An 18,026-nucleotide genomic window follows, 5' to 3' on the forward strand; every position below is an offset into this window, starting at 1 on the left:
AAAAGATTTATTGAAAGAGTTATATTTGAAAAAAATAATTATTTGAGAAAATTATATTTGAAAGAGAGTTATCTGGAAGAACTATGTGAAAGACATTTATTTGAAGGGCTTGATTTAATTGGGTGTAATTGTGTTTATTAATTGTTGAGTGATATTAATGGTATTCTTGTTGTCTGTTGTGCATATCACTGGTTGTTTGATCCCGCCTTTTTAATTATTTGTTTCCTATTATTTTGTATATTATATTGCACAGTTTATTAGACTAGTGAGTGTCTTGACTGTACCTCGTCTTTACTCCCTTGAGGTTAGTCTTGATACTTACTGCGCACCGCTGTGGTATGCTCACTCTACACTTCTGTACATTTTTGTGCAGAGCTAGGTATTGAAGATAACGGACTTGAGCAGAGTTAAAGTGGGATCGTAAGGATTTAAGGTAGAGCTGCTTGGTCGTCGCAGTTCCTTGGAGTCCTTTTATTTCATTGTACTGTTAACTTGTAATCAAACAGTATTGTATATTCGGTCCTCTTGATCACTCTATGTATTCAGTTAGAGTTCGTGACTCAGTACTACCAGTCTTGGGAGGTTGTATATTGTAATTATTTTCGCTGTTAGTTTTGGTTACTTATTCAATTAAAAAAAAGGCTTCAAAAATGCAATGGAAATCGGCTTACCTAGTCTTAGAGACTAGGTGCCAACACGACGCCTGTGGTGGGATTTTGGGTCGTGACAGTCTCACCCAACAAACTCCAATAAATTAGTCAAATACTTCAAGTGCAAACTTCTACCCGTAAGTTTTTAAATTGAGGTCTTTAGAATATAATCCTTTCTAATAAGAAATTATTTTTGAAATATACTTCTTCAAATAAATATCTTTCAAACATGGTTCTTTCAAGATAAAAACCTTTCAAATATAAACTTTTCAAATAATTAGCCTTCAAACATATTTCTTTCAAGATAAATACTCTTCAAGTATAACTCTTTCAAATATATATCCTTCAAACATAGTTCCTTTAATATAAATACTTTTCAAGTATAACCCTTTCAAATAAATATCCTTCAAATATAGTTTCTTCAAGATAAATATTTTTCAAATATAACTTTTCAAGTAATATCCTTCGAGTATAAGTCACCCTGTGACACATAAGCATAGAAGATTAGCAGCTACGAACACAGATATAACCACAGGGAAAATCTACCGGGATACCGTCCCGTAGTCCCGAATTAATTATGCAGTACGGGGGATCTCCCGAAATACGTCTAGTCCCAAAGTAAATATGCAAGACAGGGGGATCTCCCAGAATACGTCCGTAGTCCCAATTTAAATATGCAGTACTGGGGGATCTCCCGAAATATGTTTGTAGTCCCAAAATAAATATGCAGTATTGGGGGATCTCCCGAAATACTTTTGTAGTCCCAATTTAAATATGCAGCGCAAACAATAGAGATAACAACTATAACACGACAGAAAACTCGTACATCACCATAACAAGTACAAAAGTAACAATGACAGAAATGCAAAGTACGGCGAGCAAATCAACTCAAGAATTTAAATCACAAGAACGGTAGAACTCATTCACAAGGAATAACCACAGTAAAGAATGCTAGGCACAAAGAGAATAGCTTAACAAGGGAAAACAAAACAAAAATGTAGCAACGATTCCACAATATTCAAGTCAACAATAAGAAGCCAACACGAGTCAAATAGTTCCAAATAAAGGCAAGTTAATAAAGATATAGGTTATCTAAACTCTTTTTGAGGTTGAGCAATTACGAGGGATATTCAACAATTCAAGTAAGGGTAAGCAGCAAAAGATAATCATAACTCCAATTAAGACTAAAAAATTATAGAATGAGATAATAATAATTTCAATTAAAGATAAGCAGTTATGAAAATATAGCATGACGATAGAGGAGGTAAAATCTTCAGTTAAATCAAATCAGGGTCAAGTAGACAGTAAGGATGAATCCGAAAGCAATTATCTCTAATCAAAGCATGTAGAGGTGAAACTAGCAAATACTGAATCAAATGTATCAAGAACAACTTCATACACGGTGAATATAAGGACCTAAGAACCCTAAAAGGCTAACTTCCCACAAATAAGTCCGAACACGCACTCGTTACCTCGCGTACACAAACTACAATCAACATAGATGACTCAAATCCTAAGGGGTAGTTTCCCCCCACACAAGGTTAGGCAAGATACTTACCTCGAATCGCTCGACTCAATCCGAAACCACGCTCTTGCCACGAGTATCCAACTCTGAATGGCCCAGATCTAATCAAATCAATTGCATAATGTAAATAATACTACAAGTGACTACTTTAGCTAATGAATTCGAAGCTAAGGCAAAAAAATAGGGAAAACGCCCAAAAAGTCTCCCCGGGTCCACGACTCAAAATCGGGTAAAAGTTACCAATTTAGAACAGCCATTCACTCACGAGACCACTCGTACAAAAATCATCTAAATCTGATGCCTAGAACTCGATCAAAACTCAGAATTTCGATTGGGGAACGTTTCCCCCCATTTCTTACATTTCTCACCCAATTACCTTGATTAAATGAGGAAAACTACAATAGGTTAATGCAATAAAACCAAATTCAAGTAAGAAATCGTTACCCACAAGATTCCTCTGAAAATCCCTCAAAGAATCGCCTTTTCCCGAGCTCAAAATAAAAAATGGAGTAAAAATGAACTAACCCTCGATTCCAACCCCTTTTCTGCCCAGCGATCCTCGCACCTGCGACCATTTCTCGCACCTATGCCTACCGCACCTGCGGTCTAACCAGTCGCACCTGCGGAAGTCACTAACTCCCACAGTCTCCGTACCTGCGAGCCTTCTGCGCATCTGCGAGCATCGAAGATGCGGAACTTCCTCGTACCTGCGACCCCAGGCCAACTCTCAATTCTCGCATATGCGCTTCCCTCTCCGCACGTGCGAGTCCGCACCTGCGGTTCCCACTCCGCAGGTGCGAAACACCAGACAACAGAAAAATTACAGCAATGGCCTAAGTCTAAAAATTCATCCGTTAAGCATCTGAAACACACCCGAGGAGCACAGATTCAAGCCTAAGGAACCAAACATACTAACCAATCCTATAATACCATTTCAATCTTAGTCGAGCCTTCAAACCACATTGAACGACATCAAAAACATGAATGGAGCACGGATTCAAGCCTAAGGAACTTTGAATTTTTCCAAATTCTACAAATGACACCGAAACATATTAAACCTAGTGTGAATGATTTCAAATTTCACACACAGGTCACAAATGACACTACAAAACTACACCCACTTCCGGAATTACATTCTGGGCTCGATATCAAAATTTTCACTGCCGACCGAAATAACCAAAAATCTAATTTTCGCCAATTTAAGCTTAAATCTACTACAGACTTCCAAAACACATTGCGGACGCGCTCCTAAGCCCAAAATCACCATACGAAGCTGTTGACATCATCCATAACTCATTCCGGAGCCGTTTACATAAAAAGTCAAATTCCGGTCAAATTCTCACCGCTTAAGCTTTCAAAACTAGAATTCTTCTTCCAATTCGACTCTGAATCATCCGACAACTGAATCCAATCATGCACGCAGGCCGATATACAAAATGTGAAGCTGCTCAAGGCCTTATGCCGCCGAACGGAGCTTAAATTATCAAAACGGCCGATCGGATCGTTACCCCTCGAGGTGGCACCAGTGACATACACAGAATTTTCATAGGCAGTGTCACTATTTCTAGCAATACGCCCATAACAGTCAAAAAAATATTTTGTGGAGCCAAGGAAGTTCAAACCCAAGACTTCTCACATCAAACTTGAAGATGACAACCGCTGGACTATTGAGTTGTTTCAATGCAAGTGGTGTCACTTTTAATGATTTTATCTTGTATTTCTGTTTTACTTATTATTTATATATATATATATATATATATATATATTTAAAGATTTTCGACGAAGCGGAGTTCCGTGACACCGCTTAGGTCCATATAAATCCGCCCCTGGGTGGCACCCTTCCCCGAACCCTACGTGAACACGACATGCTTTGTGTACCGAAGTGTCCTTCTTATTATAACATTAGAGAAATGAAATATTCAAGTAAAACATATCAAACTATTAAATTCGAACCATCAAAAATTATGGTGGAATGATAATTACTCTTTTATCCTAAATCTGAGGTTTCGAGTTTAAATATTTGGTATGAAATCATCTCTTGTAGTAATATCTTTACCTTTTAAAGTAAGATTTTCTTACGTGAACACCGATTAGTCAATCCCAAAAAACGAGTAAAAGACATGATGTTAGAAAAAGATATATCATTAACTGGAGATGATGGTACAAAAGGATATGGTCATAGGAAGTACACATGACATGGCAATCTCACCGAGTAACCGGACAATGAGGAGGGAGTAGATAATATATGGCTGAAGTCAATGCTGTTCAGGAACAGTTGGATTACATGAATAAAGACAGCCTATAGTCTAAATTACTATGTTTTGTCTACTTTAAGTGATTATTTTCTACTCTTTTCACATATATTAAAAATTTTATATTTTAGCATTAATTAATAATAAAATTGATCATATTAATCTTGATTTGTTCATTAAAAATATAACATACTACTCCTAAGCTCTTTGCTCCAAGAACAACTTAGGAAAGAAGAAGTTAATTCTTTCTTGATCTGAAAAAATCAAATATTGTGGACCACAAAATAAATACCAAAAAATCACTTAAAGTGGACGGGAGGGAGTAAAATTTGATATGAACCGTCACTTTTTGGAGTTAGGGTAATTTCATTTTCTTTTTTTATGGTGAAAGGAGAGGGGCATATATTAAAAGTGATAGATTATTATAAGCAGCGGAAGCAATCCTAGTATCAAAATCACATGTAATATAGATAACTAGTATAAACAGGATTTTACGGGTTACCTCTTGAAGCGTGAACAAAGTTCCTCTATCACGTGAGCCTCCAATTCCACAACAACTCAATGAAATCTCCATCATCAGCATGATAAAGATTCGCGAACGTATGACGGTCTTCTACTGTGTTACCCAAATAATATCCGGAAATAATAATTTCGTATGGGCAAAATTTTCTAGGAAAAGGGGCTGAAAATTTCGGCCACCATTATCTTTCTTCCTCTAGGTGGAAAACCTTATATATTTATAGCACAAGTTTTTAAGGGTTAAAACCCTTTTCCAAAACCTGTTGGGTTTTCTTTTCCACTAGAAAAAAGATTCTTTTATTTCCTATTATTTAGGCACAGTAGGGACCACATAATTTAATTAACAAGGCTTTTAATTATGGAATTAATTTATAAGTTTTCTAAATTAATATCCACCATAATTAATTACGAATTATTCCACTAAAAATTCGTAATTGCACTCCTTATTCAATTTCGAAATTCATCCATTAAATCTTATTTAACTCCCCATGTTAAGATTTAGATACTAATTAATTAAATTAAATTACTGACGATTAATTTATTGATTATTTCCTTTAGACTTTCGCTTAACTTATTTTATGTGTCGGATACAAAATCCACCGGCCGGTTTTACACATGAAAACTTATAAGCTTTCATAAAGGTCTATCATCAATCTCTAAACCGAGACATGGATTCCATCAACTAACTATTACTTTGCCAATATATATTATTATTATCCAATTTACCATGCATATTGACCCACGAAAGAATCTCGCCTTTTAATAAATTAAAATAATAATAATATACACAGCTAATAATAATTATATCAAGATTAAGAGTATAAGTACATTTAATGACTAGAGAGTTTATTTTATTAAGTCAGTATAAAATACTTATCTCTACTTGGTTCGTTCAATATATACAAAATTTATTAACACAAGAAGTTGGAATTAAACCATTCTCATAATCAAGATAAAATATATTTAATCTTGTGCTACAATCATTCATGATGGTTTGTCCAATTCCATCATTAGATTGTGAACTCAAACTTTATACTTATAAGAACCGATGATTTAATTTTTCGTGTATAAGTTAAACTCTATACACTAAATCATCTACTATATAAGCAAAGGACACAGACTAATATATGATCTATTTAAAACTTTATTAAAACTGAATAAATAATTATTTCATAATAAATACTATATCTAAACCAAACCCATGGTTAATAGTATATATCCCAACAATCTCCCACTTAGACTCATAACCATGCATCTACAACTTTCTCATGCATTCTTTTACATGACTATTAAAAGTCTTCACCAAATAAGGTTTTGTTAAGAATCTTGCCAAGTTATTTCTGATGCAATATTTGTCCAGAAGTGCTTTGTCGTAACTATCTAGTTTGGTATTAAACTCTACAGGGATCGTGTTACCGAAACTATCCCAAGAGTGTATACTGAACTATGATTTTCCTTAATATTCTCCCACTACGACGAAGTACTACTAATATGACCTTCATTACCTTACGGTATTGAAATATTAGCTACTTCTTACTATAGTGTTCACTGTTCAACATCACTCCCACTCGACAAATGCATATTTTGTCTATCAATGTTCTCCCACTATTTAAATGTAATGGAACGTCAATTCCGACGTGTAAGCTTTGATGTTCTCGAACATCTAGTTATTTCTTTGCCTAGTTCCTGTAAAAATAGTTTACTTCTAGGAACATGGTTTATTGAACAGTCCTTATCTAAAAAAATGCATTTGTTTTAACAATTGCCTTATTTTCTTTAGGACAATAAAATAAACCTCCATTCGTTTTCTTGAATATTCAATAAACATGCACCTATCCATTCTTAGTTCCAACTTATGTATCCGCTTTCCCTTTCAGCATATGTGCTAGACAATCCTATATCTGAACATGCGACAGGCTGAGCTTACATTCAGTCCACAGTTCTATAGATGTCATAGATACTAACTTAGAAGAAACTAAATTCAGAATGTAATTTGCAGTTTCTAGAAAATATTCCAAAAACGAATAAGGCAAATCTGAATAAAACTTCATTAATCTATCAATGTCCAAAAGAGACTGTAACGACCTGACCGGTCGTTTTGTGTATCACAACCCCGTTTTACCTATTTACTACTCAATTTATGCCTTACAGTTGATTTATGACTTATTGGGTTAGTTGGTTCAGGTCCGGAAGGATTTCGGAGTGAAATGAGACACTTAGTCTCATAATTGAAAACTTAAGTTGGAAAAGTTGATCGGATATTCACTTATGTGTAAACGACCTCGAAATTTAATTCTGATGATTTCAATAGCTCCGTATGATAATTTTGGACTTAGGTGCATGTCCGAAAACTTATTTGGAGGTCCGTAGTAGAATTAAACTTGAAATGGCAAAAGTTAAAATTTTGAAAAGTTTGATCGGGAAGTTGACTTTTTGATATCGGGGTCGAAATCCGATTCTAAAATTTTAATAGGACCGTTATATTATTTATGACTTGTGTACAAAATTTGCGGTCAATCGGACGTGATTTGATAAGTTTCGGCGTTGTTTGTGAAAACTTAAAATTTCAAAGTTCATTAGGCTTGAATTGGGGTATGATTCGTGTTTTTAGTGTTGTTGGATGTGATTTGAAGGATCGAGTATGTTCGTATCATATTTTAGGACTTATTGGTATATTTGGTTAAGGTCCCGGGGGACTCAGGTGAGTTTCGGGGGGGGGGGGGGAGGGGGGTTAACAGATTATTTTTGGCCATGGTGAGATTGCTGATATCTGGTGCTGCCTTCTTCTGGTTTCATTATACGCGATCGCATAGGTCCATCCGCGATCGCGTAAGCTTAATTGGGGCAGGTATATTTTTGTTCTATGCGATCGTGTAGCTGGGAAGAGAGAACGGATCGCGAACGCGTGGGCAAAGCCGCGTTCGCGAAAAGGAGGTGAGGCAGTTGGGGCTCGCAAGCATTATTCTATGTGAACGCGTGGGCTGTCCGCGATCGCGTAGGCCTGGGAAGCTCGTGATTCGCATTCGCGTGTGCTATGATGGGGTCGCGTAGAGAAGTTTTGGGGGCAGTGTATTTTGGTCTTCGCGATCGCATAACCTTGTACGCAATCACATAGGGTTATTTTGGCAGTCTCGCATAGAAGAAATGACTGGGCAGAGAGTTAAAGTTCTGAAAATGGGACTTTGTCCTATTTTTTATTTTTGACGAATTGGAGCTCGGGAAGAGGCAATTTTTGGGAGATTTTCAGAGGAAACAATGGGATAAGTGTTCTTAACTCAATATTGGTTAAACTACCCGAATCTATGATTGTTTTTAATATTTAATTGGTGAATTAAGTTGGAAAATTGTGCAAATCCCTCTTGGTTTAATTTGGAGATTTGAGGGTCGAGTTGATGTCGAATTTGAATAAAAATTTGTATGGTTGGACTCGTGGTTGAATGGGCGTTCATATTTTATAACTTTTGTTGGGTTTCGAGATGTGGGCCCCACGGGCGATTTGTTTAGTGTAATTTTGGATTTTGTGGGAAAACATTAGAATTTTGATATGGAATTAATTCCTATAATTGTATGGACTGAATCAAATTTATTGTGGCTAGATTCGAGCCGTTCAGGAGTTGATATGCGCAGAATGGGATTTCTGGAGAATTGTTTAGCTTGCTCGGCATTGGATTCGTCTTGATCGAGGTAAGTAACTCTTCTAATCTTGGAGCTGAGGGTATGAACCCTGAATATAAGTACTATGTGAATTGTTGGGAGGTGACGCACATGCTAGGTGACGGGCGTGTGGGCGTTTGGGTGTGCACCACAAAAATTGTGACATAATTGTTCCCGTGGAATTTTGTAGTCAAATAATCTTGGCATTTTCTATATAGTTTTATGTGCTAAAGAAATTGAGCTGAGAATCATATTAAAAATCATGTTGAGGCTATGTGCTAGTATTGTAGGGACCCACAGAGGTCACATTGCTGTGAATTATTTGTTTTAAATTGAAAATTATACTCAGTCATATTTATGTCATTACATATCATATCTCAGTCTCTGTTATTATTTATTGATACATCATATCATCATTTTTGGGCTATTTTCATGACATTGTGAGCCAATGAGAGAGAGAGACTGGAGAGATTGATGACTGAGTGAGGCCGAGGGCCTGATTGTGAGGATTATTATGTGGATCGGGGCTACCCGCCTGCAACAGGCCATATAGGCTTTATTATAGCATGTGAGTTGTCCGTGCGGATCCAGATAATATTATAGCATGTGATTTGTCCGTGCAACACGTGAGTTGGCCGAGCGGATCCAGATATTATAATAGCACGTGAGTTGTCCGTGCAGCACGTGAGTTGGCCGTGCGGATCCAGATATTATTATAGCACGTGAGTTGTTTATGCAGCACGTGAGTTGTCCGTGCAGATTATAGCGTTTGGGCTGAAGGAGCCCCTCCGGAGTCTGTACACACCCCCAGTGAGTGCAGGTACCTACTGAGTGCGAGTGCCGAGTGTGGGTGCTGAGCAATTGGGAGGACTGAGTGACTATGAAAACTGAGTGAAATGACACTCTGAGAGTATGCATATGATTTTATCACTGAGTTGCATCGCATTGACATGCACACATGACTGTCACGACCCAAAATCCCACCACAGGCGTCGTGATCACACCCAGTCTCTAAGACTAAGAAAGCTGATTTTAATTATATTTCAAGCCATTTTCTTTATAAACCAACAGCAGAAATAATTACAAATATAACAGCCTCACAAGACTGGTAGTTCTGAGTCACTAACTCTAACTGAATACATAGAATGATCACGAAGAACGAATATACAGTATCGTTTGATTAAAAATTAACAGTACAATGAAATGAAGAGACTCCAAGGGACTGCAACGACCAAAGAGATCTTGTAACGATCCGGCCTGTCATTTTGAGAATTAACGTTCCGTTCAGCGACTTAAGGTCCCGAGCAACTTCGTAATATGTATTATGACTTGTGTGTGCGGTCGAATTTGGTTTTGGAAGGTTCTGAATTAAATTGGAAGAACAATCCTTATTTAAGAAGCTTAAAAGAAAAGTATTGACCGGGAGTTGACGTTGATGTATCGGGCCTGGACTTCGATTCTGGAAATTTGAATAGCTTCGTTATATCATTTACGACTTGTGTGCAAAATATGAGGTCATTCCGGATCGATTTGTTATGTTTCGGCACGAGACCTAACTTAGGACGAGAGTATCTACATATTTATAAGGATTTATGTGATGCACAACCTATCAAATGAAAGATCTTTGAGTCTAATTTCTAACGCTTCAAACCGTTCATCAAACGGACATTTCTACGAGAAGTTATGACCAAATTACCAAAGGCTGGTAGAGGAGACTGCGGATGCGAAGCATCCAGGGCCGCATCCGAATGAAGGGCCGGCAGTGAAGTGCTGCCATAGCATCTGGGGAAGCATCCGAAACCCAAATATCTGGACCTATAGATACAATTTCGGGGTTCATTTTTCCCACTTCATTTGGACAAATTTTGGAGCTCTTCTCCACTCACTCAAGACCACCAACTCCTCTCTTCTTCAAAGTAAGCAATCCCCATTATCTTGGTATACAATTCCATCATTTCTACACTAGTATTGATGAAATCTACACATAAAATACTTAGATCTTCAAGAAATATCTTCAAGAACTCAAAGAAGAGTTTTTGCAAGATTTCTTCCAAAAATGTAATCCTTAACTCTTAGACTTACATGTATGGATTTATTATGAGTACGCGAGCAAGAAATAAGTATTAACACTTATTGGATGGTGCTTGGAAGCCAAAAATACTTAAACTAGATTATTGGGTGTTATAGAGATTTTGTAATGAATTAATTAGCAACAATTGGGTAGATGTGAGTTCATTGATGATTTTAATGGTGGTAAAGTAGGTTGTTTGTAGAGAAAGGATGGTTTATTATCTCTTGTTGGTGGGAAGAAGGGATTGTTGGATGAAGAAACACCATTACTAGAGGTAGTAAAATGCTATGTACTCTAGGTGTTTGATAAAATGCCTAAATGATCAAAAATCTGGAAATTTGTTTACTAATATTGGTGCAATTGTGTTCCATTATTGTAGATTGAAATTTGTTTAGTGTGGTGGACCATCGTAGTATTATTAAGGAGAGAATTTTAGATTTGAGCTGTCTGGAGATCAATTCAAGCAAGAAGGCTATTTTGGAATATCGGCCTAACTTCAAAAAGGTAAGTGTCTTACTTAACCTCGAGTGGGGGAATTACCCCTTAGGCATCGAGTCTTATGTTCCATTTATGAAATGTGAAAAATCGTGTACGCGAGTTTACGAGTACGTACTCGAGCTTATATGTGCAAATTTTATTGGTTTAAAGTCTTGGGAATATTGTGTAGTAAATTGGATAATTGTTGGCATATATTTAATTATCTAGTTGCCATGCCTCAAATCACATTTATTGAATTTGATTTTATATGATAATTTGATGTAATTATTACTTGTATATCTATGTGAATTCTGTGAGTTTAATGGTTGATATTATTGGAATTTAATTTTTATTTATGAATTTTCCCTATGGAAATAATTAATTAAGCAAGCTTAAAACGATGTGCTAACATAATTACCTAAATTTGGATTATTGAAGGCTTTGCTTTATGCTGAATAATTTCTATCTCTGTTGATTCTTTTTGTGGTGTTATACACATTGTGTGGAGCCTTCGGCTATTTGTTGTGAAATTAATTGATTTGGTTGTATCTTTGGAATTTGGTTGTGGACATTGGGAAAATTGTGATGTGAATTGATTTTTGTTATGTTGCCGTGATAGTTTCTCGTATAAATTGTTGTGTTGTGTGAGTTGTTAATTTGAGGAGATAAGGGTGGCATTTCACTATTGATATTATGTGGGTATAAGGATGGCATTTCACTGTCATTGTGTTTGTTGAAATATTGTATGGACGGAGCGATAAGGGTGGCTATAGGAAAGATAAGGGTGGCAATAGGAGCGATAAGGGTGGATATTGATATTGTCAGGGCGGAGGGATAAGGGTGGCTATTATAGGAGCGATAAGGGTGGCAATAGGAGCGATAAGGGTGGCTATTGATATTGTCAGGACGGAGGGATAAGGGTGGCTATTATAGGAGTGATAAGGGCGGCTATAGGAGAGATAAGGATGGCTATTGTCAGGGACGATATGTGATGATGTGGAGTTGTGGTATTAGTGATTTTCATGTGATGTTATGATTTTTTTATGTTCATTTAATACCTTGTGCAATTTGTCTTGTCGTTGGTAAATTGATAGCAATCTGATTTATGTTGAAATTGAGAGCCTGTGGCTATTGCTAGACGGATTATAAAATGAAATGTGGGCACGAGGTGCTGGGAAAATATGATGATTTAATTATGGGCACGAAGTGCCGTGGAAATATCAAAATGGGCCGAGACCCGTGTTTACGAAAAATATGAAAATGGGCTGAGACTCGTATTTTTATGATTATGAAACGAGGTGTCACATGGTGACTTTTTAATTAAAAGAATTATATTCAAAATATTTATTTGGAAGGATTTTTATTCAAAAAGAATTATATGAAAGAATTGTATTTGAAAGATATTTATTTGAGGAAATTATATTTGAAAAAGAGTTTTATTCGTAAGAATTATATGTGATAATTAAAGAACTTGATTTAACTGAGTGTAATTGTATTTATCAATTGTTGAGAGATATTAATGGTGATTTTATTGTCTTACTGTGCATATCACTGGTTGTTTTATGTTGCCCTTATTGTTATTAGTTTCTTATTATTTTGTATATTATATTGCACATGTTATTAGACTAGTGAGTGTCTTGACTGTACCTCGTCTCTACTCCACTGAGGTTAATTTTGATACTTACCGGGTACCGACCGTGGTGTACTCATACTACACTTCTACACATTTTTGTGCAGAGCCAAGTATTGGAGATATCGGACTTGAGCAGAGTTAAAGCGGGATCGTAAGGATTCAAGGTAGAGCTACTTGGTCGTCGCAGTCCCTTGGAATCTCTTCATTTCATTGTACTATTAATTTTTAATCAAACAGTATTGTATATTTGGTACTCGTGATCATTCCATGTATTCAGTTAGAGTTTGTGACTCGGTACTACCAGTCTTGGGAGATTGTATATTGTAATTATTTCCGCTGTTGGTTTATATTAAAAAAATGGCTTCAAAATGTAATTGAAATCGGCTTACCTAGTCTTAGAGACTAGGTGCCATCACGACGCCTGTGATAGGATTTGGTCGTGACAGATCTACCTTGAATCCTTGTGATCCCACTCTAACTCTTTCCGAATCCGATACCTCCAATACCTGGCTCTGCACAAAAATATGCAAAAGTATAGTATGAGTACACGACGGTCGGTACCCAGTAACTATCAAGACTAACCTCAGTGGAGTAGAGACGAGGTGCAGTTAAGACACTCACTATTCTAATAACCTATGCAATATAGTATACAAAATAATAGGAAACAAATAACAATAAGGGCAACATAAAACAACCAGTGATGTGCACAGTAAGACAATAAAATCACATTTAATATCGCTCAACAATTGATAAATACAATTACACACAGTTAAATCAAGTTATTCAATTAAATATCTTTCACACATAATTCTTACAAATAAAACTCTTTTTCAAATATAATTTCCTCAAATAAACATCTTTCGAATATAAAATTCTTTCAATAAATCTCTTCTAATATAATTTCCTCAAATAAATATATTTCAATTACAATTCTTTCTTATAATTCTTTTTGAATAAAAATCCTTCCATATAAATATTTTGAATATAATTCTTTCAATTAAAAAGGTCACTATGTGAAACCTCATTTCATAGTCATAAAAATACGGGTCTCAGCCCATTTTTCATATTTTCACGGCACTCCGTTCCCATAATCAAATCATACTATTTCCCCGGCACCTCTTACCCTCATTTCATATCACAACTGCACGGACAATTCACGTGCCAAATATCATTATCATTTAATCACAGCACCTTGTGCCCACATTTCATATCACAACTGCACGGACAATTCACGTGCCAATATCCTCATTATTTACTCACGCATCTCGTGCCCACATTTGAGTTTATAATCCGCCTGGCAATAGCCATAGGCTCCCAATTTCAACATAAATCAGATTATTATCAATTTACTAACTACTAGACAAATTGCACAAAGCATAAAAATAAACACAAGAAAATCACAACATTATATGAAAATCACCAACAGCACAACTCCACATCGTCACATACCGTCCCTGACAATAGCCACCCTTATCACATCTATTGCCACCCTTATCGCTCCTATAGCTACCCTTATCGCTCCGCCCATACAATATTCTAACAAACACAACAACAGTGAAATGCCACTCTTATACCTACATAATATCAACGGTGAAATGCCACCCTTATCTCCCCAAAATAGTAACTCACACAACACAATAATTTACACGGAAAATTATCACGGCAATATAATAAAATCAATTCATATCACAATTTTTCCAATGGCCACAACCAAATTTCAAATATATAACAAAATCAATTAATTTCACAACAAATAGCCCAAGGCTCCACATAATGTATAGAACACCCAAAAACAATCAATAGCGATAGAAATTACTCAGCATAAAGGAAAGCCTTCATTAATGCAAATTTAGATAATTATATTAACACTTCTTCTTAACCTTGCTTAATTAATTATTTGCAGAGAAAAAATCTATAATGAAATTAAATTCCAAGAAATATTAACCATCAAACTCACGGAATTCAAATAAATATACAAGTAATAATTCCATCAAATTGTCATATAAAAACAAATTTAACAACAAGGATTTAGGCATGGCAAACAGATGATTTAATAATTATCCACGATTACCCAATTTACTACACAATAATGCCTAAGACTTTAATCCAATAAAATTTGCACGTATAAGTCCGAGTACGTACTCGTCACCTCGCGTACACGGATTTTCACATTTCACAAATGGCACATAAGACTCGATGCCTAAGGGGTAATTCCCCCACTCGAGGTTAAGTAAGACACTTACCTTTTTGAAGTTATGCCGATATTCCAAAATCGTCTTCTTGCTTGAATTGACATCTGGACCGCTCAAATCTAACCAAATTAATTGTATAACTTCATTAAAATTCATCGGAAACAATTCCGGATAATAATATGTCGACATAAAAATTTATTCCAAAAGTCAACAAAAGTTAATGTAGGGCCCGCCCCTCGGATCCCGACAAAATTTTCATGAAATACGAACACCCATTCCGATACGAGTTCAACCATACCAATTTTATCGAATTCCAATAACAACTCGACCTCCAAATCTTAAATTTGCGTTTTCAAATCCCTAAGTTCAAACCCCCGATTTATACCTCAAAAACATGTAATCTAATCGGATTATTCGATGATAATTCAAGATTATAGAGTAGAAATGATCACAAGGGACTTACCTCAAGTTTTCCCATGAAAACCTTGCTCAAAAATCACCCAACCCGAGCTTGAAATGCCCAAAAATGGCAAAAGCTCGGAACCCCCTCTGTTTTTGTATTGCCCAGGGGTTTTCGCACCCGCGGTGATTTCTTCGCATCCGCGGTAAAATTCTTCACACCTACGGTAAAATTCTTTGCATCCGCGGTGCCTGGTAAGCCCATGCATTACCCCTTTTCCACGCACGTGCGATCATTCCAGATGCCCAGCTGCTTCAGCTCCTCCTCCAAATCCAAATTCGATCCGTTAGGCATCCGAACTCACCCGAGACCCCCCGGGGACCTCAACCAAATATACCAGCAAGTCCTAAAATATCATACGAACTTAGTCAAATACTTAATTCACATCAGACAACATCAAAACGACAAATCGCTCCTCCTTTAAATTCTATATCTTGTGCCGAAACACATCAAATCAATTCGGAATGACTTCAAATTTTGCACACAATTCATAAATAACATAACGAACCTATTCAAATTTCCAGAATCGGATTCCGACCTCAATATCAAAAAGTCAACCCTCCCAGTCAAACTTCCCAAAAATTTAACTTTCGGCATTTCAAGCTTAATTCATCTACGGACCTCCAAATAATTTTACGGACACGCTTCTTAGTCCAACATCCCCTTACGGAGCTATTGACATCATCAAAATTTCGTTCCGGAGTCGTTTACTCAAAACTCAACTCTCCGGTTAACTCTTTCCATTTAAGTTTCAAATTAAGGATTGTTTCTTTTGATTAATTCCGAATCTTCCGAAAAATCAAACTCGACCATACCCGCGGGTCAAAATATTTATTACGAGTTTTCTCGAGACCTTAAGTCGCTGAACGAGGCATTAATTCTTAAAACGACAAGTCGGGTCATTACATTCTCCACCTCTTAAACAAACGTTCATCCTCGAACGTGCTAAGAATTTTCCCGAGGTTACCAAATTGATGATTTTACTTTTCCACATATACTCACTGTTGATACCACGTTACCGCATTTGAGATAAGCCCGACAACACTATCTCATTTGAGATTATTTCTTTTATCCATATTTGTAAACTTTAAGATCAATTTTTTACACTCCAAACATTTTCAAAGGCCTGATTTTTCACAATAACGCACGGTATTAGTCTCAGCTGGCTATAGCAACTCGTGCATACGCACACATCAACTTTCTTGATAGTGTGGAAGTATATTTTCATGGGGTGTTACATTCTCCCCCGCTTAGGGTCATTTTCCCTCAAACACATAACATAACTTATATCTTCTTTTGCACGTCTCAATCCCCCAAATTTTTACTAACTCCCAAATATTTCAGAATTTTCGGCAGAGTCTCCCCTGTAATTGGACCTATCCACCTGTTAGAGTAACACCAAAACAACTCCTAACAATACATCCACAACCTAACAAAACACCACATCTCTGGTCTTAATAGTTGTTCATGATCGATTACAACATCGCCGATTAACCTCATATTAAACAAAACCTCGTTTCGAATTTTTCACAACACTGACAGCAAAATGTGAGGCATGAAGACCTTATAACTATTTACCCGACTTAACGAGTCACATTTAACGCCACTTGGGCACTCATCTCATAGGCTAAAACTCAATGTTTACAACACGAATATGGCTGAATATGCACAGAAAATATACAAGAATTATAAAATAAGCCTAACAGGCATGACTCCCTATTAATATTATAGTACAAATTAAATTTTACAAAGGGAGAATTTTAAACTCATAAATATTTCAACACAAGGACCTCGTCCTTATATAACTTCCACTGTGGCGTGTAGCCCAGTTTAAATATTTCATCATAAAAATAAATGCGAGGATCTCATCCTCAACTCCGTATCACAAGTATTATGCATATTATGCCAACTGAAATTTCAATTTCCTTTCTTTTTTCTTTTCAATATATTTCATAAACAGTTTTCACAACACATAATGAACTCTCATACCGGTAGGACATATAATTCATAAAAATTAGAATCAATTATTTTGAAACACATTAAACCCGCTATAATGAATAATTAAAATTACTTTTGGACTTATAGCCCTCAATGGTGTACAAAAATAAATGACAGACACAGGCTCACATCTTCAAATCTCCCAACAGGGATGAACACATAAGTGGGTCATAAAAATTACGAAGCTCACCCATAAGCGGAGCATAATAGGAGGACTCACCTCAATATTCAAAACCGAATCAAATTTAGGGGAAACTATCCTTTCATAACAAAATCATGTTCGTACCTGTAACGTCACCATCTGGTGTATTGGCCTCAGCCAAATCATAGCGATTATATCAACGGGTCGGGTCTCCACCTCTTAGGCGCCCACTACTCGCCTGTCCTCCACCTCTAGCTGACTGTGCACGTGGAGTATCAACTAGAATAAAGCTTATAGTTGGAGTGTTCTGATGAAATCCACCCCTCCCAAGTCTGGGACAACCTCGCATGATATGCCTAGTATCACCACACTCATAACAACCCCTATGAGATCGCGGTTGCTTGTACTGAGTTTGTGCCAGATAACTGGAATAACCATTATAGGAATCCCATG

This window comes from Nicotiana tomentosiformis, chromosome 12 (assembly GCF_000390325.3).
Source record: "Nicotiana tomentosiformis chromosome 12, ASM39032v3, whole genome shotgun sequence".
NCBI lineage: Eukaryota > Viridiplantae > Streptophyta > Magnoliopsida > Solanales > Solanaceae > Nicotiana > Nicotiana tomentosiformis.